We start from the raw sequence: 10,394 nt of genomic DNA on the forward strand, positions 1-10,394 counted from the left end.
CCGTGTCCCTACAAGGCCATGGGAAGATCACACAGGAGTTGACATAAACCCCATCAAATGGAGGAAAATGCAATCACTAGTGGGAATGTAGGGGACAGAGGACCAAGGCAGGGACAAAAGACCAGGTCATGGATGGGGTGACAAGTGACAGACAAGGGCTGCCTGGAGTTGGGGCGCAGAGGGAGCTGGGCGGCCGTAGGGTGAAGATGAGGCAGGGGTTTGGTCCCGGGGACCCCCCACCCTGCGCCGTTCCCCTCCGGCAGTAGGGCAGACAGGGTGCAGCCCCCTCAGCAACACTCACACCTGGATTCACTCCATCGCAGCCCAGTTTGGACACCTTCAGCGACCGACACAAGCTGGGGAATTACCAAGCAGACTGGGAGCGCTGCAAAATAATCAACTCACCAAGCACCTGGAAATGCACCCCACACCCCGGACGGCGTCGCGTGTGCGAGAGCACACCGCCATCCCGTGGCTGCACAGCCCGGGGGGCTGATGGAGAGGCACAACCACAGCTTCGGGACAGAAAGTTACTATTTTTTCACTGACATCGATAGAAATTTCTACCCAAAAACTCACTCTGCATTTTGCCTTTGCTTCACCCCCCTGTTGCTGTTCCCTTTGGCTACCAAGCAATTCCACACTCCTGTCTTGAATAAACCACCCTCCCTGCGTGCATCCAGCCCCGCTGCAACAGAAGTGAGCTGGAAACGCACCGAGCAAAACAGCCAGGTGGCTGAGCTGAATATCCCCTAAAAACACCACAGGGCCATGGGGGGAAGCAGGCCCAACAAGGCTGCGCTCGGGGAGAAGGACAGGGCACTGCTGTGCCCATGTTCCCAGGGCTCTTTCGGCAGGATTATGGCCCCAGCAAGTCCTGGGAGAGATCCGGGGGATGAGGAACTCCAAAACATGCCATTTTTCGATCAATTGAAATCAGAATTTGGCAAAGTTTTAAAAATGCTTAAAAAAAACGCTGGCAGAGCGGCACTTTAATATTACCCAAGTACTCAGAGGTTTTAGCATTCAGAAGAGGCTCCTCATTTAATAAAAAGGAGGAAAATATTAAAAGGCACATGAGACATTTCAGCTGGTCCATAATAACCTGCCCCTTTGCCCGGCTCCATGCAGCGCCCAGCGCCTGCTCCAACAGGGGGTACGGCTGGTGGGAGCGCCGGCTGAGATGGGAACAGGGTGAAGAAGGGTGCTGGGCACCCACACTTTGGTGAGGCGCACGTGGGGTGAGAGCATGGGAACACGCGCAGGGGATGCATCCACGCAGGACGCCGGCCGGCGAGGGGCCACGTGGCCGAGCTGGTGGCGCGTGTACCCTGCGCACCCCAGCTCCCCGTGTCGTTTGACGCTTCCTCGCCCAGCGGAGAGGAGGCAGCGTGCCACGGTGCTGCTCCTGGCCCCCGCAGTGGCTCAGCCTCCTGTCCTCAGGCCGGTTCCCACGACCCGCTGCACTTCCTGCGGCTGGCGGCCGCTGGCTGGCTCTGGGACGTGGTGGCGGAAGCGCTGCGATTCGGGTGGAAGGAGAGGCCGAAAGCCAGCCCCAGCCTGGGAACAGCCTCTGCACGGCGTTCCCCCTGGCCATGACACCCAGGGTGGGATCTGCTCACAGCCAGGAACCGCGTCTGCCTGCCACCCAGCTGGTCTGTGGATGCCCCAGGAGAGCAAGTCTCAGGAAATTTGGTCTCAGGTGATTTCTCCTCAATGTCCAGAGCAGGGCTGAGCCCCAAGCAGAGCTGTTATACGACATTTTGCAAAATGCCCAGGGTTGGCTCCAACCCAAAACCACTTCCTCTCACTCCAAAGGGCTGGCCGGGAGGCAGATGTCAGTGCTGCTGGTCTTGCAGTGGTTCCCATCCCTTCTTCCAGGGAGGAGGCATGGAGCAAGGATGCTTTCAGGCTCCTCCCTTGCACACAGCACCAGAGCTGCCAGTGGCATCTATCTCAGGTACATTGCATAGTACCCATCACACACATGGTGAGGCAGAGCCAACTGAAAACTCAAATCCAAAGGATCCCAGCGCCAGTTTTCCTTGGAGAGGCTTCACGAGTGCCCTCCACAGGACAGCATGCTCTCCTACCAGCTACTGTGGTCTGCAGTCAGGCTGCCATTGGGTGCAAGACCCTAAACCTATGGGTGAGCTCCAGCATCACGTGTACACTCAGCTTTTGGTACCTTACTTGGGAACACCCTCCATGCAGGTAGCTCGAGAAGCTTTTTATCAGTGTTTCAAGGGACTACAGTGGTCTGCTTATGAATCCCTTACTCGGCTGTTTGATGGGCATTTTCTCGAGCTCCTTCCTGCAAAACATTTAGACCTTTCCTGAGTTTGGGCTCACTTGGCAGCTGGAATGCCCCAGGGAGGGCAGGCTGCCCCTGTACACGAAGATACCAGCATTACAGCCCAGCTGTGTCCCTGGTTGGGGTCTCCTGAAGGAGAGAGGTCTCTGGAAATATTTTCAGCTGTGGGCTCTTGAAGAAAAAGGCACTGAGTTCTCAGGGACTCCTCTTGGTGGCCGACGCACCAGGATGAATCCAGCTGGAGTCACCTGCAACACAAAGGTGTTTCTGACACACATCACAAGCAAAGCTGTGCAGAGCCCAGGGAGGCCCTTTTCCTGTTTCCCCCTTGTTTCTTTCCTCTCTCCATTCTTCGTGCAAATCTGAGTTCAAATAACACTTCCCTGGAACAAGGAGAACTGCAAGGTAATCGGTATGAAAAAGTTTCACATCTGGACGTGTTCCGAGCTGACAAACCCTCACCCTATTTTCCATTGCTGTTATAACAATGCTGGAAAACACACCCTTGCAGCAAACCCACCAGTGAGCGCACTCACACGAAACAGGGCAGGTGCTGCCCGTCAGGCAGACACAGGCAGAGGAGCAGAGAATGTCACTTCAGGCACCCACGAACGCTCATGGGTGCTCTGTGAACAAAAGAAAAGTACTGGAGATCCTCCTCTCCCACCTTGTGGGTGCCGAAACCTTTCCAGCTGTGTTCCCTGCTCCCACGTGGGTGCACATCCCACCCAGCTTGCTACGGATGTGGAGTGACAAATCCCAAAAGGGTTTGCAGTCTTCTTTGCAAGATAAAAAATGAGCCATTCATCATCTATCTTAAAAGGAAATTGCACGAGAAACACAGACTTTACTTCCTTTCTACCAGTTTGCTACCAGTTACAGGTGATCTAAGACTGGAGCTTTTGAGTCTTTTATGAAGATAGTGCAGACCTTGGTCGTAAAGGAGCTCACATTTTTCTCATTCTTATCACAAACTGCCCTGCATCCACTAAGTTAAATTTTCAACTCCTCCAGAATCCAAGACGTTTCTCCCCCTCCACGTGTCCAAGCAGTGATTTCTGGGGTTGATTCAAATAAAGAATGTAATTTTACAAGAGTAAATTAAATTGCACCTAAAAAAACCCCCCAGAACACAGTAACACCAGGGAAAGGTGTATTTGGCGGGTTTGAAACAACCAATAGAAAGCAAAGGATTGCAAGTTTATATCATATGAAGCAATTTAGCTATCCATACTGTGAATAAATAATTGACCTGCACCATGTGGAAAAATACCCATTAGACCATAAAGCACAAATTTCTAGGAGACGAGCACCTATATATACATACATATACATACCACAAAACTGTCCAGAGAAGAGTTTTACCGGTATTTGGAAAATATAAAGGAGCTCACATCCAGAAAATCAGTAGCTGGAGGGTTAGCAGCACCCTGGTTTGCAGTTAACACGCTCCAGCTGCAGAGAGGAGCCAGAAACCATGCTTCGGCTCCCAGGCTGTGAGCAAGGCAGGCAGCTCTGTGAAAAAAACCTTCTTCCACCAGTTCTTTGCCTCCATTTGCAAATGATCTGGAGGGCTAACACCCAGCCAGCCTCAGCAGGGAGCCCCCAGCAATTTCACTGAGCCTGCAAATTCCTGTGGGGCCGCAAAAACATGAGCTTTATGAATCCAACTGCACAGGAACAGAAACACACCAAGCAGAAGCCTCACATGCACAGAAAACCACGAAAGAGAAGAATCCAAGCACGCAGGTTTGGGGTTTTTGCAGGGAGTGCACCCCCAAGCCCAGGCAGTGAAGTCCATGCTTGCATGTGTGACATGGAAAGAGAGGAACATTACCTTTTTCCAGAGGATGGGACAGAGGCAAGTTCAGCTTCTAGAAATAGCTGGATACCAGACCTCAACTGAAGCTCCTGAGCAATCCAGTGCATTAAAACAGGCCTGGACACATTATTATGGGGGGGTGTAGAATTGAGAAAAACAAAATTATTAAAGCAAATGGAGGAGGTGTTTTGCCTGGACAGGTCCTCGAGCTTCTCAGCTCTTTGTTTCCAACAGCTTCAAGAGGTGTCAGCAAACAAGGCACTCCACAGCCAGGAGCAAATCCTTGGTCCTGAACCACCTGCGCTGCCCTGGGGAAACTGGGCAGCATCCCTGAGACCTGTCCCCAAACACTAACACGCAGGCACCACTGGAGGACGGGACCAAAACCCGGGTGTCAGACCCACGGGACCCACTCCTAGGCTCAGTCTGCTTAAATCTGTGCTGCTAACATGATGGGAGAGCAAGTGCTGCCGGTGTCACCTCACCACTGCACACCCACTGCTTAGGGAGTTTTGAGACAGTGCTTTAAGGATCTCAGATCTGCAGGGACTCCAGATGTCCCTTCCTAGATTTCTTAGTTTATGGTATAGTCATAAGGCAAATGATACACAACAAGCTCCTCCAAGACACAATTCTGAATTCTTGTCATGTGAAATTTCTAAGAAGCCTTACTCAGATACTGAGAAATGCCATGAGCAGATGCAAGGCTTTAATTTTTAGATTGTCTTTGCAACGTGCGGTCAGCTTGTGGTCTTAAAAATGCAACTCCCAGATGCCTTTCGGATTTTTGGCTGGACTAGCGGTGGCTCCCATCATCATCATGCCTTTTCACGCCAACACACTGCTCAGACATCCTTTTCCACAACCTCATTTCCATTCATGGGAAGGTATCCTGAACCACCAAAACCACACAGAAAAGTAAAACCAGCTTCCAAGCAAGTCCTGTTGCACAGAGGCAGTAGACGGGCCTGATTTTGGCTAAGTTCAGGCAGCTCTATTAAAAACACCTCCAGCTCCATTCATCCCATCTTCACACAGCATCCAAGACAAGACACCTTGAAGGTACCTGTTTTTCTCCAGGGACAACAAGCAGAGCTGCCTGATCCTGGTTCACATGCAGATGACTAAAGAGAGGTAAAACGAAGCCTGCCATGCCTGTCTTAAATGAACAAGGGAGCAGAGATGTGCCAGAAAAGATGAGCTCATTGAAAAAATAACTGAAAGAGCTTTTATAAAAATCAATACAAAGACCTAGCTGGATTCAGATGTGCAACATGCCAGCAGCAAGACACCTCCTCACCACCTGTGTGCTTTCCTGTGTGGTCCTTTTTACCAATTTGTCCTCAGATTTTCCTCTTTTTTGTGTCTTGGTGCCACCCACCAGACCCTGCACTCAGAGGCTTTGGCTGTGTCCCGGCACGCAACCTACTCCATGAGCAGCCAAGGAAAAGAGCTCCAGGCACAAAGGAGCAAGGATCACGCAGAGAAGCAGCTTCCCTCAGGGGCAACAGAAGCAGGGAAACACAGGAGCATTTATTTTGACCAAGAAAGAGGTGACCTCCGGAGCTAACCTCTGCTGGGAGAGCGCTGCTCCCACAGGTGCGCGTTGCTGCCAGCTCTCGGCTGACACACGCTCAAGCTGGGAGCCACATGCCTGAACCTCACACCTACACGTTCCCATCTTTGCTTTAGGCTTTGTACTTCATGGCTTACTTTTTCCATAACGCCCCCGTTCCCAGGTTCTGTTATGCCAGGAGATCACGGGTGGAGGGACGCCTTTCTTCTAGTGTTTGCCAGTAAAACCCCTGCCTGCCTCTCCAGGGCAGCCCATCCCGACACTCTGTACTTGGAGGGACAGCAGGTTTGTTAGGGACTTGCTCTGGCATGTCTTTCACAGTAGCATCTCTCCCCATGCCCATCCCATCATCCCACAAGAGCCTTCTCTAGTGTCTGCAAAGCACTGGCGCTGGCCCAGAGCATCGGCCCAGAGGACCAGGCTCACCGGGGACACGCAAGCCCATCACAGACCCACCCTGTGGTGTCCCATCACCAGCTCTCATCCCCCTGACACCATCCAGCTCCTCATCCCACCCCAACACACCCCAAATTCATGCTGCATGAGAACACCTTTGAGCACATTCCACTGGCATGAAGAGGGACAATGCCTCCTCCTCAGAGCACAGCAGAGGGAAGTCATCACTTGCCATGATTTCTACATTTTTTTCTTCTGCCCACACCCTGGTTCAAGGCCTTGGACGTGCCAGTTATCACCCAAGCTAAGCTTGACGCTCTGCATGCTTTGAAACAAGACGTTCCTTGACCTGCTTTTCTCTCATCACTAATTCACACCTAGCAGATTTCCAACTCAGTTCATGCGTGAACTCTGTGCTGGCACCACTTAACAGCTAAATAACAAATTCTGACACAGCTCATTAAAAAAGAAAGCCATTGATGTTCAGCAACGTGCCTTAACTCTGACCCCCAGCTCCAGGCAGGCCTGCCAAGAAATCAACTTGTCCCATTGGAAATATAAAGGAACAGCAGCAAACTGTATCAGCGCAGCTTGGAAGGAACCTCTTCTTTTTCTTACAGATAGGAAGCAGATAGGAGACACGGGTTAGTGACACTAAACAGTTCAACAGTCTGAACAATTAAAATCCACCTCTGAATGGACACTTGCATGAAAACCTCAAGACATGATTCCAGCCTCGTGGCTGCACAGATGGACTGGCTTTAGGGAATTTATCCACGGCTCACCTAGAAACACAGGGAGCCAAAATCCCAGGAACACTCCTGGTGCTGCTGTGGTTGTAACACGATAGAGACATGTCGGCACAGGAAGACCAAACTGGCAGCTGAGCTGGGAGGACCAAGGTATGAAAACAAAATTCCCTGGCAGTGTTCGTTTTTATTTTTCCCCTAGCAAAATAAGATGCTCACGTTAAGAACAAAAAAAGAGCAGTCACAGAACAGGGGATGAAAAGGCTGCTGTCGAAAACATAATCACATTCCTGGATACACGTATAGCTCTACAAAGCTCTGAATGACACATTTCTAAAGATGTTTTTAAATAACTACTGGGTATTAATTACAAATAGCTACCAACCTTTTTCTATCCTCATTTTGAAACCTCTGTTTGGAAGTGTTTTCCACTAGGCAACACCTTTCAAACACAGCCAGTTACGCAGCGCTGCTGTAGGTACTGAGGAACTGCACCTGAGGCTCTGGCTGGACGTGGCAGCCATCGCGCACCCGACGCTGGCTGCGCTTCACTCCGACGGGAGGCACAGCGAGGGACAGGCGAGGTGCTCGCGGGGGGAACAGGCACAGGGAAGGGCAACAGCCCACCGCTTCCTGGGTACAGCCGCCTCTGCGATAGCGCCGTTCTCCTTATCTGAGTGGCCGCATCACTGTGAAGTCTGCGAGAGACCCTGTGACTGCATTGCCATGGAGCCAGCCGAGCGGGTGAACTCGCTTCTGGCCGTTTCTCACACGAGGCAAAGACAGCGCGGCCAGGACTGCAGCCAAGGAAGAGCACAGAGCAAAGGTTCAAGAGATGGCCTGTCCCATGGGGACCCTGCTCTCCTCCACAGCCCCCAACATCTGGGCAGCATCTCTGCTGTCAGTCCCGTGCGCAAGAAGGCTGTGACCGAGTGGTTGTCCTCCTGTCATCTTGTCCTTGCCTGCCTCCATCCAGCGCCTTCCATCTTGATGTCAGGCAGCTCCAGGACACTGGGGCTACCTGCCTAGCCCCAGCCCCAGCCCACAAGCAGTCACCAGCTCTGGGCGCAGATGAGCTCTGGGTCTCCATTCCCCAGTTGGGGAAAAACGTATCGCTTCTCTCTGTTGTTTGTCCTGATGTATTGTTTAAGAGCTATATAGTCCACAATTAATCACAATAATTAATGAGAATAATTAAGGAGATGCAACTACTGTTTGCAAGCCTCCAAAATAGAAAGGTTGCAAACGTCATCTGTTCCGCATCTAGAATTTGGGATAATTAATCCTGAAACACAGTGTGACAAACAGCTAAGCTATTGAGAGGTGCCTGTCCTACATCAGACTGGTTGTAGCAAAAAAACCCTGTACAAAAACATGGCCCAACAGCACTTTTCCTTGCCAAAACCCCAGGCAGGGCAATAAAACCATTTCCAGGCCAGGAGAGGACATAGCAGAAATGATTTTGAAAGGAACAACGCAGCGCTGGCAGAACTGGAGCACAGCAGAAACAATTAGTGCTCTGCTGGGCTGCCACTTGGGGTACCAGGCTAAAATCACACGCAGAGCTCTTGGAGCTGGGAAGCTGCCTGCAAATGGTTCTTATTTGAGAAATAAAAAAGGACAGAAGAGTGACAGTGCAACAGAGAGAAGGGTGGCAGTGCCCAGCAGAGCCTCACTGCTTATAGCAAGGGCAGCAAACGAGGGATGGCAGAAACACCCTCCCGTGCAGGTAAGAAAGAGTCCGAGCAGGGTCTTTCGTTGTGCTGTAAAACATCTGCCTAACTGGGAGGTGTGGGGCCTGCGGGTGCTTACCAGGGCTCAGGGAGGGCAGGGGCAGCATGGAGCTGCCAGAGCCCAACCATGCCCACAGCCTGCCCAGAATATCCCACAGCAGCTCCCTGCACGGGGAGCGGCCTCGCATGGCCAAGAAAGGCAAAAAAAGTACCCGCTGGACTCCGCTGGCAGCATCACCCCAACAAACGGTGACACTGTGACCTGGCTGTCATGCCCAGCCTCACACAGCATCTCCGCGCCACCCCAAAACTGCGGCGCAAGGGCACTTCTCACTGCCGAAACCCCAGGCAGGGCAGTAACGATGAGCCCTGGTTTCACTGAGCAGGATTAGTCCTCCCTCCTCAGCACACGGGGGACTGACACTGAGGCACAGAGCAAGCAACATGACAGGTGCTCCCAGGGTTCAGTGACGAGACAGGGAATGCCAGTGATAGGCTCTTTGGCTTCGAGCCCTTTGGCTATCAGGATGTCTCTCAGAGTACCCACCACCCTCCCCAACAGGGGCACGCGGGCAGACACCTGAACCAGCGGCACCTCAACAAAGCATTTGAGAGCTGCAAGCAGTGGCCAGAGACCTTGTGCTTTGCAAACTTCCCTCAGCACAGATGGGGACACAGAGCAACACGCAATAAAAAAGAAAAAAACTTTCCCGGGGGGATACAAAAATAATACCGTGTACATTCCAGCTTCCCGAACAACAATCGCCTGAGAAGCCAGCACTGTGGGAAAGTCTCAGCTCGCTTTTCCTGGGTATTATAAATAGAATTACGGCTGCAAGCAGGGCTTTAAACACGGAGGAAGGGGGAAAAGGCCATTTAACGGGCTCTGTTTGAACTCAGGCTCTGGCCAGCATCCAGCTTTCTGCAGAACAGCTGGTCACTTCCTGCTGAGCGAAGGCCAGCATCGCCGCACTGGGAACCAGGAAGCGCAGGCCAAGGGCTGCCTGTCAGATCCCACAGCCTGTGAGCCTGGCAGGGGCACTGCACCTTGGGCTGCCATTAAGTCACTCGGGAGCCTGCTCCGCTCCCACCTGCGGCCAGGCCTGTGTTCTCCCATGTGTTGCAAACACCAGCGGATGGAGAGTGTGAGACCAGGCAAGTAGGTGTGAGACTTCCCCAGAAGTCCAGCCTGCAGGGCTTGAATCCAAAGGGTTTTGAGAGCTTTCCCTTCCAGCTGCTTGGTTTCTGACCCCATGTGAAGGCTCAGCACCTACCAAGCTCAGTGGGGTGGAACCCCCCAGTTTACTCACGCTGCCTGGCTCTCCATGTGGGTGACTGCTGCTGCTTTTCCCTCACGGGTAAGGGAGCCGCTGCAGAGCGCTGGCACGGGCTGCTCCACATCCTGTTATCCACATATTCATTCCTCTCTTCCTTATTCTAGCTCCTGCTCATTCAGGTTATGGGCCTGCAGTTCCCCAGGACACCTTTTAAGCACTAGCATCATCCTTTAAGCAGGGTATCACACAGCAGAGCCCAGCAGTTCATTACTTAGTGTCGCTGCTCCCTGTCCTCTTCTCCCACCCCCTACAACAGGCGCCAAAACGCCCCTTCAGCCTGAGGGCCCCGGCCTCTTCCACTGGGACAAAACAACGCAGACGCGCTTCAGTTTCCCTCCCGGCCCTGGCCGCAGGCTGCCGGCCCCCTCCGGCGCGGTGCTGGCCATGAGGGGAGTGGGGCGGCCCGGCAGGGAGCGGCGCTGGCCGGGAGGGGAGCGGGGCGCTGCGCGGGCCCCTCAGGGAAGCGG

The 10,394-nt window shown here is 52.7% G+C and overlaps 1 long non-coding RNA gene across 1 annotated transcript; it reads right to left on the reverse strand.

The window, feature by feature from the left end:
* Window positions 1-1,017: 1,017 nt before the first annotated feature.
* On the reverse strand, window positions 1,018-10,337 carry LOC141948394 (uncharacterized). Its single transcript, XR_012630452.1, has 2 exons — window positions 9,901-10,337; window positions 1,018-2,562 (listed from the first exon to the last, which is right to left on the reverse strand). It is a non-coding gene; the product is annotated as an uncharacterized LOC141948394 (long non-coding RNA).
* Between the last annotated feature and the right edge of the window lie 57 nt (window positions 10,338-10,394).

This window comes from Strix uralensis, chromosome 11, assembly GCF_047716275.1.
Source record: "Strix uralensis isolate ZFMK-TIS-50842 chromosome 11, bStrUra1, whole genome shotgun sequence".
In the NCBI taxonomy this organism is placed as follows: Eukaryota; Metazoa; Chordata; class Aves; order Strigiformes; family Strigidae; genus Strix; species Strix uralensis.